The sequence below is a fragment of the Chiloscyllium plagiosum genome, unplaced genomic scaffold (genome assembly GCF_037043375.1).
Source record: "Chiloscyllium plagiosum isolate Xiang-an unplaced genomic scaffold, Cpla_swu_hap1 HiC_scaffold_1, whole genome shotgun sequence".
Lineage (NCBI taxonomy): Eukaryota > Metazoa > Chordata > Chondrichthyes > Orectolobiformes > Hemiscylliidae > Chiloscyllium > Chiloscyllium plagiosum.
In genome coordinates, this window is record NW_028270139.1 from 101265067 (window position 1) to 101286007 (window position 20941).

The 20941-nt window shown below is 43.6% G+C and overlaps 1 pseudogene; it reads right to left on the reverse strand.

Annotated features, from left to right (window-relative positions):
- Nucleotides 1-8119: 8119 nt before the first annotated feature.
- Nucleotides 8120-20941, reverse strand: part of LOC122554919 (NAD(P) transhydrogenase, mitochondrial-like) — a 242989-nt pseudogene continuing 230167 nt past the window's right edge.

A 20941-nucleotide genomic window follows, 5' to 3' on the forward strand; every position in this document is an offset into this window, starting at 1 on the left:
TTCACCCAACAAAATGAGGATGCAGCTATGGAACCCAGGGGAGAGACTATGAGGTGCTTGAGCAAATTGACATAAGGACATAAGGAAGGCATTGGGGTGGTGCTGGCAGGCTGAAAAGTGGATAAATCTCTATGTCCGGATGAATTGTGGGGCCGTCTACTGTGGGAGGTAAGGGAAAAGATTGCAGGGGCACTGACCAAAATTTTTAACTCCCTTCTGTCCACAGAGGAAGCGCCAGAGGACTGGAGAACAGCTAATGTGGTTCCAACATTTAAGAAGGATTTTAGAGATAAGCCAGACAACTACAGATCTGTGAGTCTCACGTCAGTGATTGGGAAGTTTTTGGAGAAAATTCTGAAGGAGATAATTTATCTCCACTTGGCGAGGCAAGGCTCGATCAAGGGTAGTCAACATAGCTTCGTCAGAGGGAGGTCATGCCTAACAAATTTGTTTGACATATTTGATGAGGCAACCAGGTGCGTAGATGAGGGTTGTGCAGTTTAGATGGATTTCAGCAAAGTCTTTGACAACGTCCCATATAAGAGGCTTAACAAGAAGACAAATTTTCAGGGGATACAGGATAATTTGCTAAAGTGGATTCAAATTTGGCTCAGTTGTCGGAGACGGAGGGTGAAGACAGAAGGCTGCTTTTGAGATTGGAAGCCAGTGTCCAGTGGTATACCTCCAAGGTCTGTGCTGGGTCCCCTGTTATTCATCACTTATATAAATGACATAGATGACTGTATAGGAGTTGGATTGGTAGATTTGCGGATAACACAAAGATTGGGGTTGGCTGGTTAACAGTGAGTTTGAGTGTCTTGGGCTACAAGAAGTTAGAAATGGGATGATGAAATGTGCAGATAAGTGGCAGATGGAATTTAACTGTGAAAAGTGTGAAGTGATACTCTTTGGAAGGAGTAATTTGATGAAGAAGTATTCAATATACAGCATGACACTGCAACGCTCTGAGGAAAAAAAGAGTTTTTGGAGTGTTTGTCCATAGATGTCTGAGGTGGGTTAGTAGAGTGGTGAAAAAGGCATTTGGGACACTTACTTTTATCAAGTGAGGCATCGATTATAAAAGCAGGAAGTCATGTTGGAGTTCTATAGAACTTTGGTCAGACCACAGCTAGAGGACTGTGTGCAGTTCTGATCACCACAATACAGGAAAGATGTTGTTGCAGTAGATGGGTACAGAGAAGATTCACCAGCCTGGGATGAAGAATTAATGAGCAAAGATTGGAGAGGCTTGGGTTGTTTACACTGGAGCAGAGAAGACTGAAGAATGACATGTTTGACAAGATTATGAGGGGTACGGGCAAAATGGATAAGGAAGAAGCTGTTCCCCTTAGTGAAGGGTCAGTCATGAGAGGACACAGGTTCAAAATGAGGAGCAGAAAGATTAGTAGGGATGTGAGAAAATATCTTTTTACCCAGAGGGTTGTGACGGTCTAGAATGAGCTCTCTGAAAGAGTGGTAGAGGTGAATTGCATCACGTCCTTTAAAAAGTACCTGGATGAGCATTTGGTACGCCATAAAATTCAAGGCAATGAGCCACGTTTTACTAAATGGGAATTTAGGTGAAGGTCAGGTGTTTCTCATGTGTCAATGCAGACTCAATGGGCTGAAGGCCTCTCCTGCACTGTATGCATGATTCTATGATTCCATGTGACCAATCTTCTCTACCTTCTTTTCAGGGTTTGTAGTTAGATTATTAAATTGACAAGCAATACTTTCCTATGAAGCTTCTTTTTAAAATGCATTATCCAATTATATTCTGGGACTCTTAACTGCCCATTGTGCAATTATGGATGGGCAATAAATGCTGGTCTAGCTAATGGTACCCACATCCTTTGAATGTATCTTTTTTGAAAAAATTAAGCTATAGAGAGCACCAAGCCTCAAGCATGTATCTAATTAAAATGGACATTCATAGCTATTCCATCTCAGCCTCCTCCAGTAGTCCCCAGCATTACAGATACCAATCTTCAGCCAATTTGATTCACTCCAAGTGATATCAAGAAACGTTTAGAAGCACTGGACACTACAAAGGCCATGGGCCTTGCTAACATTCTGGCAATAGTACTGAAGACTTGTGCCCCAGAACTTGTGGCTCCCCTGGCCAAACTCTTCCACCACAACTACAACACTGGTATCTACCCAAAAATGTAGAAAATTCCCAAAAACAGGACGTACCTGGACAAATCCAACTACCCCAATTACCACCCCATCAGTCTACTTTTGATCATTAATAAAGTGATGGAAGGTGTCATCAACAGTGCTATCAAGCAGCTCCTGCTCAGCAATAACCTGCTCAGTGATGCCCAGTTTGGATTCTGTCAGGGCCAGGCCGCTCCTGATCTCATTACAGTCTTGGTTGAAATGTGGACCAAAGAGCTGAATTTCAGAAGTGATGTGAGACTGACATCCCTTGACATCGAGGCTGCATTTGACTGAGTGGAACATTGAGCATCCCTAGACAAACTGGAATCATTAGGTATCAGGGAGATAACTCTCTATTAGTTGGAGTCATATCAGCCACATAGGAAGATGGTTGCAGTTGTTGGAGGTCAGTCATCTCAACTCCAGGACATCTCTGCAGTAACTTTCCAGGTAGATGTTTTCTAATTTTCTACAAGATAAAGGTTGGTTGAGATATTACAGTTTCACCAATCCTTCATTTTCTATATTGTGTAACAGCTCTTGAATTGTCACAGATAGAGGATAGATTAGATTACTTACAGTGTGGAAACAGGCCCTTCGGCCCAACAAGTCCACACCGACCCGCCGAAGCGCAACCCACCCATACCCCTACATTGACCCCTTTAACCTAACACTATGGACAATTTAGCATGGCCAATTCACCTGACCCGCACATCTTTGGACTGTGGGAGGAAACCGGAGCACCCGGAGGAAACCCACGCAGACACGGGGAGAATGTGCAAACTCCACACAGTCAGTCGCCTGAGTCGGGAATTGAACCCGGGTCTCTGGCGCTGTGAGGCAGCAGTGCTAACCACTGTGCCACCGTGCCGCCCATAGGAAGATAGGAAGCCAGTGAGTTGAAATAGAAGAGGTACTTTGCTAATAAAAACCAAAAGAAGTGTAGATAGTATAAATCAGAGACAAAAGTAGAATTCCTCAGTCATTCGACCCAAAACATTAACTCTGATTTCTCTCCACAGATGCTGCTCGACCTGCTGAGCTTTTCCAGCAGTTTCTACTGTTGTCTCTTTACTTTGATAATAAGATGGTTCTTTGTATGATAGCAATAAGTACAACTTACGTTCCTCGTCAGATATAATTACTAAAAATTAATTGGAGCCATTCAGATTACAGCTGCTCCCTTTGGAGTCTTGTATTGAATTCCCTGTTGTCACCCAAAGGCTGTGTGTGACAGCATTAGTTTCAGTGGAGCAAAAGTAATTTTATCATTAACTCTCTCAGAATCATTATCTTGTACTACATCTCCCTCCAAGCTGTTCTCCCCAGATTTAACCAATTATACAGTCATGTACATTATTATATTGTCTTGACTACTACCCTACCTCCCCTCAAGTCTCTGACGACATAAATGAACACAGTCTTGGCATTTCTTAATTTTCCCAGGATAGGCGCTGTTTGGCTTCGGAAAGGTGGTATGCCTGCTGCTTGAGGACTGTTGATCTTGGTCTGATTGGGGGATCATTTCTCCAGTGGAGGATCTCTCATTTGATATCCTTTGTATGTGATATTGGTCTTTGTTGAACTTGTCAATCATTCATTTCCTTATCTGGTGGCCATTTAATCTCTTGTCTCTGCTAACTGATCTAATTGCCCCAAGAACGTCAATAGAACGTAGAACATAGAAAAGTACAGCACAGAACAGGCCCTTTGGTCCACGATGCTGTGCCGAGATTTAATCCTAATGTAAAATATAGTAACTTCACCTACGCACCCCTCAACTCACTGCTATCCATGTGCATGTCCAGCAGTCGCTTAAAGTCCCCAGTGACTCTGCTTCCACCACCACAGCTGGCAACGTATTCCATGCATTCACAACTCTCTGCGTAAAGAACCTTCCTCTGACGTCTCCTTTATACCTTCCTCCTAATACCTTCAAACTATGACTTCTCGTACCAGTCAATCCTGCTCTGGGGAAAAGTCTCTGGCTATTGATTCTATCTATTCCTCTCATTATTTTGTACATCTTGATCAGGTCTCCTCTCTTCCTCCTTCTCTCCAGAGAGAAAAGTCCAAGCTTATTCAACCTTTCTTCATAAGGCAAGCCCTCCAGTCCAGGCAGCATCCTGGTAAACCTACTTTGCACCCTCTCCAAAGCCTCTATATCCTTCCTACAGTAGGGTGGCCAGAACTGGACACAATATTCCAAGTGTGATCTCACCAGGGACTTGTAGAGCTGCAGCAAAACCTCACAGCTCTTAAACTCGATCCCCCTGATAATGAAAGCCAAAACACCATATGCTTTCTTAACAACCCTATCCACTTGGATGGCAACTTTGAGGGATCTATATATTTGCACACCCAGATCCCTCTGTTCCTCCACACTGCCAAGAATCTTGTCTTTAATCCTATATTCAGCTTTCAAGTTTGACCTTCCAAAATGTATCACTTCACATTTATCCAGGTTGAACTCCATCTGCCATTTCTCAGCCCAGCTCTGCATCCTGTCATAGAGTCATAGAGATGTACAGCATGGAAACAGAATCTTCAGTCCAACCTGTCCACGCCGACCAGACATCCCAACCCAATCTAGTCCCACCTGCCAGTACCCAGCCCATATCCCTCCAAACCCTTCCTATTCATATACCCATCCAAATGCCTCTTAAATGTTACAATTGTACCAGCCTCCACCAAATCCTCTGGCAGCTCATTCCATACGAGTACCACCCTCTGTGTGAAAAAGATATCCCTTAGGTCTCTTTTATATCTTTCCCCTCTCACCCTAAACCTATGCCCTCTAGTTCTGGGCTCCCTGACCCCAGGGAAAAGACTTTGTCTATTTATGCTATCCATGCCCCTCATAATTTTGTAAACTTCTATAAGGTCACCCCTCAGCCTCCGATGCTCCAGGGAAAACAGCCCCAGCCTGTTCAGCCTCTCCCTATAGCTCAAATCCTCCAATCCTGATAACATCCTTGTAAATCTTTTCTGAACCCTTTCAGGTTTCACAACATCTTTCCGATAGGAAGGAGACCAGAATTGCACACAATATTCCAACAGTGGCCTAACCAACGTCCTGTACAGCCGCAACATGACCTCCCAACTCCTCTACTCAATACTCTGACCAATAAAGGAAAGCATACCAAACACCTTCTTCACTATCCTATCTACCTGCGACTCCACTTTCAAGGAGCTATGAACCTGCACTCCAAGGTCTCTTTGTTCAGCAACACTCCCTCGGACCTTACCATTAAGTGTATAAGTCCTGCTAAGATTTACTTTCCCAAAATGCAGCACCTTGCATTTATCTGAATTAAACTCGATGTTGTGCTGCAGCCTGCAGTAGCCCTCTATACTATCGATGACACCTCCAACCTTTGTGTCATCTGCAAATTTACTAACCCACCCCTCAACCTCCTCATCCAAGTCATTTATAAAAACTACAAAGAGCAGAGGCCCAAGAACAGAGCCCTGTAGGACCCCACTCAACACTGACCTCCAGACAGAATACTTCCCATCTACAGCCTTCTGTCAGCCAGCCAATTTTGAATCCAGATAGCCAAGTCTCCCTGTATCCCATACTTCCTGACTTTATGAATGAACTTACCATGGGTAACCCTATCAAATGTTTTGCTGAAGTCCATATACACCACAACCACTGCTCAACCTTCGTTGACTGTCTTGACACCTCCTCAAATAACTCAATAAGATTTGTGAGGCATGACTTGCCCCTCACAAAGCCATGCTGACTGCCTTAACCACACTATGCTTTGCCAAATAGTCATAAATCCTATCGCTCAGAATTCTTTCCACAACTTCGCTGACCACAGATGTAAGACTGAATGGTCTGTAATTGCCAGGGATTTCCCTATTACCCTTCTTGAAAAGAGGAATAACATTCACCTCCTTCCAATCCTCCGGTACGACTTCTGTGGAGAGTGAGGAAGCAAATATTCTCGCCAGCGGCTTAGCAACCTCCTTTCTCACTTCCTGGAGCAGCCTAGGATAAACCTGGTCTGGCCCTAAAGACTTATCAATGTTAATGTTTTCCAAAATTTCTCGCACATCAACTTCATCAATCTTGATCTGGTCAGGACTGTATCCCAGCTCCTCTAAGTTTTCATTTACAACAAGTTCCCTTTCCTTGGTGAAAACCGAAGCAAAAAACTCATTTAGAGCTTCCCCTATCTGTTCAGACTCCATGCACAAGTTCCCTACGCTATCCCTGATCGGTCCTACCTACTCCATGATCATTCTCTTATTCCTCATGTATGAGTAAAATGCCTTTGGGTTCTTCCTAATCCTTATATCCAAGCGTTTTTCGTGCCCCGTCCTGACTCTCCTCAGTCCAATTCCGAGCTCCTTTCTAGTAATCCTGTAATCCTCTAAAGCTGTGCTCGATCCTTGCTTCCTCCACCTTACGTAAGCTGCCTTATTCCTTTTGCTGAGAAGGTCCTCTGTTCTTGTCATCCAAGCTTCCTTAATCTTACCCCTTCTTACCTGTCTCAGATGAACAAATTTATGCATCACTCGCAATATCTGCTCCGTAAATAGTATCTACATGTCTGCTGTGCCCTTTCTGTGGAACAATTGCTCCCAGTCTGTACTTCCCAACTCCTGTCTGATAGCGTCATAATTTCCTTTTCCCCAATTAAATACCTTCCCTCAGTAACCGCTCCTTTCACTCTCCAAGGCTTTGGTTAACGTGAGGCAATTGTGATCACTTTCACCAAAGTGCTTTCCCACCACGAGATCTGACACCTGTCCTGGCTTGTTGCAGAGCACCAAATCAAAAATGGCCTCTCCCCTTGTTGGTCTGTCTACATACTGAGTAAGGAAACCCTCCTGAACACACCTGACAAAAACGGCTCCATCCAAACCATCTGCACTTAGGACGTTCCAGTTGATATTGGGAAAGTTGAAATCATCCATAACAACAACCCTGCTACTTTTGCATTTTTCCAGAATCTGCTCGCCTATGAGATCTTCAATCTCCCTACTGCTATTAGGTGGTCTGTAGAAAACCCCCAATGTGGTGGCTGTTCCCTTGCTGTTCCTAACTTCCCCCCATACTGACTCAGTAGACAAACCTTCCTCAACAACCATCTTTCTGTAGCTGTGATGCATTCTGTTTAACTACTACTTTCTTTCTTGCAGTCTCATGGATTTCTGGATAGGGCATTATCTCTTTGATGAACAAATTGTGCTGTTTTTCACAGCATCCTGTATGCTTAGACCAGACAGTGTCATTTCTTGATGATATCCTATAACTGTGGGTGTTGGTCTGGTTCCCATGGAGTGGTAAGCAGCTCATTTCCTGCAATTTGTTGTCTTCGGTCACCATGTGTGAATGCTTGGTGAAACGGATGTTTTCAGATTCTCAGTCATCTTATTGAAAGGTTGTTGGTCACTCAGCACTATTTCTGTATCTGACATTGACTGTTCGGTTTTAGAATACCTAGAATTGAACATTTCTGCCAGTCCATTAAAGTCTGAGACGAACTTCATCTCAAGAATTGGAAACAACTCTCTTTATAACATATGTAATCTCACTGTGTTGTTGTCATCTGCTGTAAATCCAGGAATTCAGTCTTCTACTGATTGTCCTGGTTGGGTAATAATAATTTGCCTCTCAGCCAACTTCTCCAGGAGGGTTTATCAACCTGCTTCATATTGTGATGAAATTAAAGTTAAGACATGTTTACAGGCTCAAAAGTGAAGACTTTTTGATTGTAAACAATATACACACTTCCAATTCTCTTATGTGTTGTATTAGTGTAACATGCAAGTTCGCTTGTAGTCTTGACAGTTATTCCACCAATACCTGTAATCTCATCTCAGTAGGCGTGAGATGCTTTTCCAGCCATAATAACTTGTCTGATAGGACAGTAACACTCACTCCTTTATGAAGCTTAAAATGAAAAGTATACCCATTGGCCTAGACAGGTTACATATCTCATGGTTTACCATGATCTGCAGGTTTCTCTAGGAATACTTCAGGACCTTTCTCAATTGGAGGAATCTTGTCTAATACCAATGTTTTTTCTAGTGGTGATTTGGTGGTGCTGGTGTTGGACTGGGGAGAACAAAGTTAAAAATCACACGATACCAGGTTACAGTCCAACAGGTTTATTTGGAAGCACTAGCTTTCAAAGCCTTGCCTCTTCATCAGGTGGTTGTGGAACAGGACCATGCGATACGGAATTTATAGCAAAAGGGTGACAGTGGAATGGAGTTTTAATGATACATTGAACAATTTCAGTTAAAAAATCACACAACACCAGGTTATAGCTCTTAAACAAATTTAGATTAAATCTTTCATCTTTTAATATGTATATCCCAGAATTATATTCTCAAGGTGGCATCAGTTTATCTAATAATAGGTGTCTCTCAGCTCAGGCAATGCATTAAATGTGTGAAGGCAAAATCTGTACCGATGTTGTGTCAAATCTATTCTTAAAGTGGGGCTTACAGAATCTTACATGGATTCATGCAGCTTTTGAGCAAAATAAAATGTAATTCTGCAAATACAAATTCACCCCATAAACTTATATGTGTGTGCATGCAGGAGAGACAGAGTGGGTGTGTGTATGTGAGCGTGTGCGTATGGGTGTGAGTGCATGTGAGAGAGTGCGTATATGTGCATGCAAGCTTGGGCATGTATGTTTGTGATAGGGTATATGCGTGCGTGGGGGTGAATGCGGGGGGTGCACGCATGTGCACATGAAAGAGAGCTTGCGTATGAGAGAGGGTCTGCGTGATTGTGTGAGTATGTAAGAGTGTGTGTGTGAGAGAGAGAGAGACAGAGAGAGAGTGTATAGTGTAGTGGGGTTACCTGTAGTGTGACATGAACCCAAGGTCCCAGTTGAGGCCTCCCCCATGGGTATCTAACTTGGTTATCAGCCTCTGTTCGGCCACTTTGCATTGTTGCTTGTCCCAAAAACCGCCATGGAGGATGACCACCCAGAAGTCCGAGGCCGAATGTGCTGGACCTGTGAAGTGCTCCCCGACTGGGAGGGAACAGTCCTGTCTGCTAATCGTTGTGTGGTGTCCATTCATCCATTGTTGTAGCACCTGTTCAGTATCACCAATGTACCAAGTCTCAACATTGGTACATACTTTACCTTCACATGTTTAATGCATTATCTGAGCTGAATTGATACCTATTATTAGGCAAACTGACATCACCTTGAGAATGTAATTCTGGGATTTACATATTAAAGCACTTAAACTATCATATCCCATTCCAAATGATGAAAGACTTAATCTAAATTTGTTTAAGAACTCTAACCTGGTGTTGTATGATTTTTTAACTAAAGTTGTTTAATATAACATTGCAACTCCATGACACTGTAACCCTTTTGCTATAAATTCTGTGTCATATGGTCATGTTCTACAACCACCTGATGAAGAGGCAGGGCCTCGAAAGTTAATGCTTCCAAATAAATCTGGTTTATAACCTGGTGTTATGTGATTTTTAACTTTTTCTAGTGGTGGTAGCGTAGGCCTCTTTGTGTATGAGCACTAGCATTTCTGCCATTCTGAAACAGGGTCTTATTTCTGAACATCTCCTGGAATTATTCTACAGTTATATAGATGCAGCATTCCTTTAACAAGGCTTGACATTGTGTTTTTGATTCCTTTTAGCCCATGGCATTTTAAATGATTCTTAGTTTCTGTACTTCACTTACTCTCTGTGCTGTTTTGTCATGTGCCCATTTAAAGTATTCATGCTTTATGACGTGACTAGATTCTGTTTCTCTGCTGAGGTAGGGTTGTTCTTCATCTCTCAGGATCTGTCTGAGAGACTTTCTGGTTACTCCTCCCAGTATGATCTGAATGGCTTTCTCCAAAGTCAAATGTGTTAGAAATTTTACAAAGTTTCATCAAGAATTAAAATAACAATTCTATCTGTTCAGAATGTTGATTTCAAAGCTCCACATTCACAGACTTCCTTTAATCTCTCTTTAATCACATTGTCTACAGATTCCCCTGAAAGTTGAATTCTTCTTTTAAATCTCACATATTTAATTATTTTATTTGTGACAAAATTGAAACTTTTAGGACATTGTCAAAACTATTGGTATATTTCTTAAAATTCATTCACTCAATAACATTACCTGTAACAGGACCCACTAAATACTTCTTCGTGTTTAATTTTGAAGCAATTCTCTTTGTTAGGAATTGCCTCCTCAACAGCGTCCAACCTTGTGTTAAGTATGCTCATCTCTGATCTTGAATCTTTCAGGAAGTCTCATTCCATTTCACAGAATTATACAGTATAGAAGCATCCTTTCGGTCTATTGAGCCAGTATTGACAAGAGCTACTCCAAGTCTACACTTGGCCCACTTTCTAGCAATTGACCATAGCCTTGAAGGTTCTTGAAGTGCTCATCTAAGTACTTTTCTTTTGGTAAATATTTTTATTGAGAAAAAAGATTTTACATTTTCTACAAAATTACAAAATCACTACAAAATAGTATAACAACCTCATAATATAACGACAATAACAGGAAACAACTATTACTCTACTCCACAAACCACTGAGGACAGAGAGAAAAAAACTACAAAAACTACAATTCAATAAATATCTAAGAAAAAAAATTAAATTAAACCAAGTTAAACCAAGGGAAATTAAGTTATATTCAGTTAAGTTACTACACTCAACGCAATCCCACCAAAGTTCACCATCACCGGGAGCATCAGTAGGCAAACCCATATTTTTTCAGGATTCTTTCTCCCAGGGGCCCCCGGACCGCCAGACATAGCCCTCATGTTGATCAATATAGCCAACAAGTCTGCATCTATATAATTCAGAAAGGGCTACCATGTTCTATAAAACAGTTCCATTTTCTGGTGCACCATACCCATAAGGAATTCCGGGGCCTGTGCTCCATAACTGGAACAGATATTGCATGTCCTTGATAAGTATGTCCCTGTCAGGCAGGGAGGAAGTGATAAGGTAAGGGAACTGCGGTTTACTACAGAAATTGCATCTCTTGTTAAGTAGAAGAAGGAGGCGTATGTGTTGATGAGACAAGATGGTTCAGATGAGGTGATGGAGAGTTACAGATTAGCTAGGAAGGATTCAAAGAGAGAGTTAAGAAGAGCAAAGAGAGAACATGAGCAGTCTTTAGCAGGTAGAATAAAGGGAACCCTAAAGCTTTCTATAGGTATGTGAAGAATAAAAGAATGACTAGGGTAGGAATAGGGTCAGTCATAGACAGAAGTGGGGAGTTGTGTGTGGACCCTGTGGAGGTGGGACAGGTGCTAAATGAATATTTCTCATTGGTTTTCACCCAGGAAAACAATAATATTGTAGAGGAGAAGAATGAGATACAAGATGTCAGACTAGAAAGGATCGAGGTGAGTAAGGAAGAGCTGTTATTAATTCTAGAAGGAGTGAAAGTAGACAAGTCCCCTTGGCTGGATGGAATTTATCTGATGACTCTCTGGGAAGCTAGGGAGGAGATGGCAGAGCCTTTGGCTTTGATCTTTGAGTCATCATTGTCTACAGGTTTAGTACCAGAGGACTGGAGGATTGCAAACGTTGTGCCCTTGTTCAAAAAGGGCAATAAAGATGACCCAGGTAATTATAGACCAGTGAGCCTTCTGTCTTTGTAGGGAAAGTTTTGGAAAGGATTAGAAGAGATAGGATTTATAATCATCCAGCAGGAAACAATTTGATTTCAGGTCGTCAACATGGCTTCGTCAACGGCAGGTCATGTCTCACAAACCTCATTGAGTTTTTTGAGAAGGTGACCAAGCATGTGGATGTGGATAGGGCAGTTGACGTGGTGTACATAGACTTCAGTAAAGCCTTTGATAAGGTTCCACATGGTAGGCTGTTGGAGAAAATGCAGAGGCATAGGATTGAGGGTGATTGCGCAGTTTGGATTAGAAACTGGCTTTCTGAAAGAAGGCAGCGAGTGGTGGTTGATGGTAAATATTCAGCCTGGAGTCTGGTTACTAGTGGTGTGCCACAAGGATCTGTTTTGGGAGCACTGCTGTTTGTCATTTTTATAAATGACTTAGACACAGGTGGATAGGTTAGTAAGTTTGAAAGTGACACTAAAGTCGGTGGAGTAGTGAACAGTGTGGAAGAATGTTGCAGATTGCAGGGGGACTTGGATAAACTACAGAATTGGGCTGAGAGGTGACAAATGGAGTTCAATGCAGCTAAATGTGAGGTGATTCACTTTGGGAAAAATAACAGGAAGGCAGAGTATTGGGTCAATGGAAAGATTCTTGGTAGTGTGGATGTGCAGAGGGATCTTGGAGTCCACGTACACAGATCCCTGAAAGTTGTCATCCAGGTTGATAGTGCTGTTAAGAAGGCATACGGTGTGTTAGGTTTCATTGGTCGAGGGATTGAATTCCAGAGCCATAATGTCATGCTGCAAAACGCTAGTGCAGCTGCACTAGGAATATTGTGTGCAGTTCTGGTCGCCATATTTCAGGAAGGACGTGGAAGCATTGGAAATGGTGCAGAGGAGATTTACCAGGATGTTGTCTGGTCTGGAGGGAAGGTTTTATGAGGAAAGGCTGAGAAACTTGGGGTCTGTTCTCATTGGAAAGAAGATGGCTAAGAGGGGATATGACAGAGACATACAAGATTATCAGAGGATTAGATAGGGTATACAGTGAAAATCTTTTTCCTAGGATGATGACCTCAACTTGAACAAGGGGGCATAGCTACAAATTGAGGGGTGATAGATTTAAGACAGATGTCAGAGGCAGGTTCTTTACTCAGAGAGTGGTAGGGGTGTGGAATGCCCTGCCTGCCAATGTAGTTAACTCAGCCACATTAGGGAGATTTAAACAATCCTTGGATAAGCAGATGGATGATGATGGGATAATGTAGGGGGATGAACTTAGATGAGTTCACAGGTCGGTGCAACATCGAGGGCCGAAGGGCCTGTTTTGCATTGTATTGTTCTATGTGCCACATGTGCCTACCATGTGGAACCTTATCTATGTCAGCCCGAGAGTCCCAGGGGATTCTCCGACACCCAGTTCATTAGAATGTTCTTCCTTGCACAGAGTGAAAGAATATTAAACAATTTCTTCCCATGCACATCCAAAGAGGGGAGATTTGGCAAACCCAAGAGGAGGGACACTGGATCCAACACTGGAGGGACACTGGAGTGGCACGGTGGCACAGTGGTTAGCACTGCTGCCTCACAGCGCCAGAGACCCGGGTTCAATTCCCGCCTCAGGCGACTGACTGTGTGGAGTTTGCACGTTCTCCCCGTGTCTGCGTGGGTTTCCTCCGGGTGCTCCGGTTTCCTCCCACAGTCCAAAGATGTGCAGGGTCAGGTGAATTGGCCCTACTAAATTGCCCGTAGTGTTAGGTAAGGGGTAAATGTAGGGGTATGGGGTGGCTTTCGCTTCGGCGGGTCGGTGTGGACTTGTTGGGCCAAAGGGCCTGTTTCCACACTGTAATCTAATCTAAAAAAAACTTAACTCCTGTTCCTAAGACCCCTTCCAAAACACTCGCTATGGCACCCCAATACCTACGAAGCTCGTGGCATGACCACAAGCAATGAGTAAAAGTGCCAACATCTGTTTTCCATTTGGGGCACACTGGGGACGCTCCTGTCTGAAATTTCGCAAGCCTGCATCCTGTTACAGATCAAATTCTTCCTTATGTTCACCCAAACATCCTCTCATGCCTCTGACGAGATTTCCAAATCCAATCCCCGAGTCCAGATTCCACATAGCCGCTCAAAGTCCTTCGAAACATTACCTCCTAACAAGTGATAGAGGGTGCTGACAAAGAGCGCCCGTAGACTGAAGCATTCTCCTCTCCATATCTGACTCAGAGGGACTAACCATCAATGTAATCTTTTTCTGTATAAAGTCCCTAACCTGAAAGTAGAGAAAGAGGTCCCTCCTGGATAGCTCATATTTCTGATTCAGCTGCTCAAAAGACACCATGACCTCCCCGTCAAATAAATCTCCCAAAGAGGAGACTCCCAGAGCTTAAAGCCAGAGTCCACCGACCCTGGCTGGAATCCTAACATTCCTATTATGGGAGTGAAAGGGGACGTTTTTTGAAAGTTGCCCTCACCTTGTCGCATCATTCTCCATGCATTAACTGTGTTAAGGACAATTGGGTTTCTGCAATGGTCCATAACAGTTCTCATCTTATCCATAAACAGCAAATTGATGAGGGGGCATTTTGCCCAGGAGGCCTCGATGTTCAACCAGATTGGCTGTGGGTCCTGCCAAGCCTAGTCAGCCACATGGATAGTAAGGAACTCAATTGATATTTCTTAAAATCCAGGAAATCCCCAACCCCGCCTCATCCAATACCAGAAGAAGAAGGGAGAAGAGAGAGAAAAAGGAAAGAAAACAATTATGATCCCCACATATATTAAAAGAAAATGCCCCCTGACAATCAGGTAAGCCTGGCAAATTACAGAGAAAAACAAAGTAAACAATATTATTCAAGCTAGCCAGTCTATTTTAAAGCATCTAGGAAGTCCATTCCCTTGTCCGGTGAGTCAAAATTAAACACGGACCCTCCATGGATGAAATGTAATATTGCCGGATATCTTATGGAATACTGGATATTCAAGTCCCTCAGCCGCCTTTTTACCTCAAAGGCCTTCCTCATATGAATCAGGACCAGCAAAAAGTCTTGGAAGAGCATTATTTGTATATCCTTCCCCAGTGCTCTAGAGGCTTCCAGCACCATTTGCTTATCTCTGTAGTGCTGGAGTCACGCTAGGACTGGGCTGGGGTGCTGGTCCAACCTGGGCCAGCACACTGTGACCCGGTGGGCCCACTCGACCCGCACCCGGCCTGCCTCGACTTGCAGCTTCAAAAACTGCGGGAGTCATTGCTCCAAGAAGCTGAGGAGCTGGCATTCCTCCTCCCGTTCTGGACGGCCGACCAGCCGGACGTTCTTCCGATGGCCTTGATTTTCGAGGTCATTGACCTGCTCCTCCAAAGTCCATACCTGCAGTTCCAGGGCCTGGCCCCGACCCGCCGAGGATTCCGCAACGGTTTCGGAGGCTACGGTCCATTGGCTCCACCTCCACGACACGCTGGATCTCCTAGTCATGCTTCTGCAGCATGACCAAGATTGGTTCCAGCCTGGTCCAGGTCTCCTCCATCGCTGAATCGGTCTTTTGTCAGAATTTGACAAACGCTGAGACCAGACCCTGATCCACAGTTAAGTCCCCTGGGGCAACCATGGAGGCCGATGCTGCGGCTGTGGGCATGTCTGTTGTTGTGGGGGGATGCCCTGCTTGCTGCGATCCTTGCGGTCCCTTCCCTTTGGTCATTTTCCTATTATAAACTAACACTGAAAACTCTGGGGGTCAAAAACTAACTATTTCTCCCACATTGGGTAATAAGGGGAGGGTGAGTGCACCACTTTGTCTGGATTCTGGTGCAGAGCTCAGCAGGACAGACTTACTGGGTTGCCGCCATCTTGAATCCCCCATCTAAGTAATTTTTAACAGTTGTGAGGTTTCCCATTTCAACTATCCTCCCAGGCAATGCATTCCAGATTTCCATCACCCTCTGATTCAAAATGTATTTCCTCAAATCCCCCTCTTAACTACTTGCATTTCTCCTTAAACGTATGCCTTATTTTTATTGACCCTTCAACTAAAAGGAACATTTATTTTCTATCTACACTCTCCATGCACCTCAATTGAATCTGTGCCAGCCTTCTCTGCTCAAAGGAAAACAACTTGAGCTTATCCAGCCTCTCTTTATAGAAAAACTATTCCATTCCAGGCAATACCCTGGTAAATTCCTTCTGTGACTACCTGGTCAGGTCCACACCCTCCAACAACCCACCCTCCCGTCCTGGCACCCTCCCCTGCCACCACAGGAATTGCAAAACCCACACCCACACCTCCTCCCTCACCACCATCCAAAGCCCCAAAGAAGCTTCCACATCCATCAAAGTTTCACCTGCACATCCACCAATATCATTTATTGTATCCGTTGCTCCTGATGCGGTCTCTTCTACATTGGGGAGACTGGACGCCTCCTCGCAGATTGCTTCACGGAACATCTCCAAGACACCCGCACCAATCAACCACACTGCCCCGTGGCCCAACATTTCAATTCCCCCTCCCACTCTGTCGAGGATACGCAGGTCCTGGGCCTCCCCCACCGCCTCTCCCTCACCACCCGAAGCCTGGAGGAAGAACGCCTCATCTTCCGCCTCGGAACACTTCAACCCGAGGGCATCAATGTGGATTTCACCAGTTTCCTCATTTCCCCTCCACCCACCTTACCCCAGTTCCAACCTTTCAGCTCAGCACTGTCCCCATGACCTGTCCTACCTGTCAATCTCCCTTCCCACCTATCCGCTCCACCCTCCCCTCTGACCTATCACCTCCATCCCCACCCCTATTCACCTATTGTACTCTTTGCTACCTTCTCCCCAGACCCACCCCCACCCGCCCTTCCCCCCAATTTATCTCTCCACTCTGGAGGCTCCCTGCCTATATTCCTGATGAAGGGCTTTTGCCCGAAACGTCGATTTTCCTGGTCCTCGGATGCTGCCTGATCTGCTATGCTTTTCCAGCACCACTCTAATCTAAACCCTGGTAAATCCCCTCTACCTTCTCCAGAGCTATCACATCCTTTCTGGAGTGCACTGACTAGAAGTCTACACTGTACTACAACTGTGGTCTAACCAAGATCCTGTACAGCTCCAATATTATCTCCCTGTTCTTATAATCTATGCCATGACTGATTCAAGTGTCCTTTAAGCCTTATTAACTACCCTATTAATCAGTCCTGCTGCCTTTAGGGTTCTGTGGACAAGCACCCCAAGATCCCTCTGTTCATCTGAGTCTCTTAGTGTCCTGCCATTCATTGAGTACTCCCTTGTGTTGTTACTTCTTCCAAATTGCATCACCTCATATTTATCAAGAGTTAAACTCTATCAGCCACTGATCTGCCAATATGACAAACCTATCGATATTCTTTGGTAACCTGAAACCTTCTTCCTCATTTTCAATCACCCAGCCAATCTTGAATTGAATTGAATTGAATTTATTGTCACGTGTACCAAGGCACAGTAAAAAACCTTTGTCTTGCGAGCAATACAGGCAGATCAGAGTTAAGTACCACAGATAAGTAAGTAATAGGTAAACAGCGGCAAAAACAAAAACACAGGTACAGGCGGATGTTAAGAGTTTGTGAGTCCATTCAGTATTCTAACAACAGTCGGGTAGAAATTGTTTTGAAACCGGCTGGTGCATGTGTTCAGCCTTCTGTACCTTCTCCCTGATGGTAGAGGTTGTAGGAAAACATTGCCAGGGTGGGATGGATCTTTGAGAATGCTGGCGGCCTTTTCTTAACAGAGGGCCTGCTAGACGGATTCTATGGATGGGATGTTGGCCTTTGTGATTTTCCGGGCTGAGTTCACCACTCTCTGTAACTGTCTCTGATCTTGAATTGTACAGTTGCCTTACCAGGTAGTGATACATCCAGACAGTATGCTCTCAATGCTACACCTATAAAAGTTGGCAAGGGTATTCGCCATCATGCCAAATTTCCTCAGCTGCCTGAGGAAGAAGAGACGTTGTTGGGTCTTTGTAACCAGTGCATCCACATGAAAGCTTGTTGTGGATGACCACTCCCAGGAGCTAGACACTCTCCACTTATGCCACCTCTCTGTTGTTAATGTGTAGGGTGCATGAGTAACATCCCGTCAAAAGTCAATAATGAGTTCCTTGGCTTTGCTGGATTGAGAGCTAGGTTGTTCTCAGTGCACCATTTTTCCAGGTCTCACACCTCCCGTCTATAGTCTGTTTCATCGCCATCTGAGATTCGTTTGTGTCAACTGCAAACTTACTATTGTCTCTTCCCCATAATCTTCTATACAATTTATCAGATCATGAGAAAGAAGAGACTCAGCACTGATCTCTGTGGTATGTCACTGGACATTGGCTTCCAATCACACTAATACCTTTGCCACTCACCATCCAACTTTGGATCCAAATTGCCAAGTTACCCTGAACCCCATGTTCCTTTGTCTTCTTTATCAGTTTTCCACGTCAGACCTTGTCAAAGGCTTTGCTGAAATCCATATAAATTACATCAACTACACTATCCTCATCAACAGACCTGGTCACCTCCTCAAAACATTCAATCAAATTTGTTCAACATGACCTTCCTTCATGCTGCTTATTGCTGATCAAACCTTGCCCCCAAAAGTGGAGATTAATTCTTTCCTTCAGAATTTTCTCCAATAATTTCCCTCCCACTGATGTGAGACTCACTGGCCTATAATTCTCCACCAACCTTCTTGAAAAGTGGAACCACATTAGTTGTTTTCCAGTCCTCTGGCATTTCCCCTGTGACCAGAGAGAAATTCATAGTTTGGGCCAAAGCCTCTGTAATTTCCTCCCTCATCTCCCACAGTGGCCTGGGCTAAAACAAATCCAGACATGGGATATGTCCATTATTAAGCCCGCCAAAACCTCCAATGCTTCATTACTCACCATGGCAAATTGCTCAACAACATCACAGTCCCTCTTCTTGCATTCCATACTTACATCTTCCTCCTCCTGAGTGAAGACAAATGTGAAGTACACATTACTCTACCAATGTCCTCTAGCTCCACAATCAGATTGCCCCCTTGGTCCCTAATGAGCCCAATTCAACCCCTGTTTTATGAAGCAGAATGATGTCAACAGTGTGCGTTTAAATCCTGTACCAACTGAAGTTATCATAAAGGACTCTCCTGCTCAAGCTCTCCCCTTGCCTGAGGAGTGGTGACCTTGAATCAACACCAGCCATCTCTCTCTAATGACCTTAGACTGTCAGCCCCCAGCTCAGATATTGGTGCTGAACCTGCCCTGAAACTTAGGATAGAATTGGAATCAGTACATGAATAGTCACTGGACATGAGCGAGCTGTTGCCAGGCTGCGGTAAAGGATGGTTTATTTGCCAGCTCACAAGACATTGGTGACACCGAGCTCTGTTAGTTTTGCTGCAGGCTATCAAGCTGTATGCAGAAGATCGTTGATATGCAGGCACACCAGGTTTCTGCATGCTTTGGCTGGTTTGTCAGACAGCCTCTCATCACTGCAAAGAAGCACGGAGTAGTCCAACTCAAACTTGGCCAAGAGCATCATACAGAGCATGCCCTCTTAAAGCCACTACAAACACAGGAGCATTGTAACTGTACACTTATACCTATTGCAGCCACCCAGTCCTCTGCTATCTGCACAAAATTCATGTGCTACCTGCTTCAGAAGGTTAATATATGGATTAATTATGCATCATGATCTCCATAACTGTTTTTAGGAGATATCCAATTTTGCTCCCTATATCGATTACAGAAATGGTAATGTTATGATATGACAACAAAACTTTGCAATGCTGATGATCGTCCAATTTACCTTCCTATGAATCCTTTGTGGAATGTGGCCATCAGTGGCCCATTCCTTTCAGAGGGCAGTTAAGTATCAACCATATTGTTGTGAGTCTGAAGTCACATGTAGGCCAGACCAGACTAAAAAAAAGATAGATTTCCTTCTTTAAAGGATATTTGTGAACCAGATGGGTTTGTGGAAAACCCAATGATAGCTTCCTAGTCAGCACAACTGAGATTAGCTTTCAACTACAGATTCATTCAAAAAGTTTAAATTCCAAAAGCAGTCAGCATGGGATTTGAACCAAAAACAAAACCTAAAGGACTGCAAATGCTGGAAATCAGAAACAAAAACAGATTTCAGAACAGTTCTGAAGGGTCACTGGACTCAAAACAGTGACTATGATTTCTCTCCACAGATGCTGCTAGGCCTGCTGACTTTTCCAACAATTTCTGTTTGTGTGGGATTTGAAGCTGTAGTCCAAAAACATAGGCCAGAGCCTCTAGATAACTATCTCAGTGATATTACTGTAAAGCCACCACCTGACCTTCATTGAGCTCAATTATTGTTCTAATTCCAAGCTATTGACACTCTCTCTAGGTATGAATCCTGTGCTCTTCTTTTCATTTTGCTTGAAGCATACATTAAAATTAGAATTGCTCCTATTCAATTCCTCTCGTGAGCAGCTAAATATGATCCAGCACGGATAGTGAATCAAGCTGAGCAGTTTATAACAGCTGTCAGATTCCAAAACTGCAATGCTGTCAGGTCAAGAACTTTGGAAATTATTTTGTCTAGGTCATGTAGCTGCTGAAAAAAATGCTTTCAGCAAGAGTTTAGAAAATTGGTTACTGGCGTGTTTCCTGCTGCTTTCTAACTTGCCTCAATCTTACCAGAAACCCATTTCCATGTCAATCGCTGAAGCCATTGACCCCACTCCACTAATGACCTCACCAATCATTTGGTGCCACAAACTGAATCAAAATCCTCTTCCAAAGAAGAATCCTTCTGCCCTATTTTCCGAATGACATTTATTTCATCTGCACTGAAATAGTCTGCAGACATCAGCACATTGATCTTTGATTAATGAGAGGAACAAAAGAAAGACTGGTATTACACAGAAACAGGTCAGCCAGCTAAAGGAGGCCATAGGCTCAAGGACCATAACCTTGTAAACAATTACATCCCCTTCCAAGACCAAGATTATGTCCTAATGAGAGGAATCAATCTTCCAAACTTTTCAAATATAATTTCAGATCGCCCCCTGGTAAAGCAGACAAATTAGCTATTGGAGAAAGAAGTGCATATATTAGGCATTCCATAGATTATAATTAAGAGAACTGGGTTGAATTTTTCAAAGCCATTCCAAGCCTTATTTAGACCTGTAATAGAATGGACAAACTGTGAAATTGAGTTT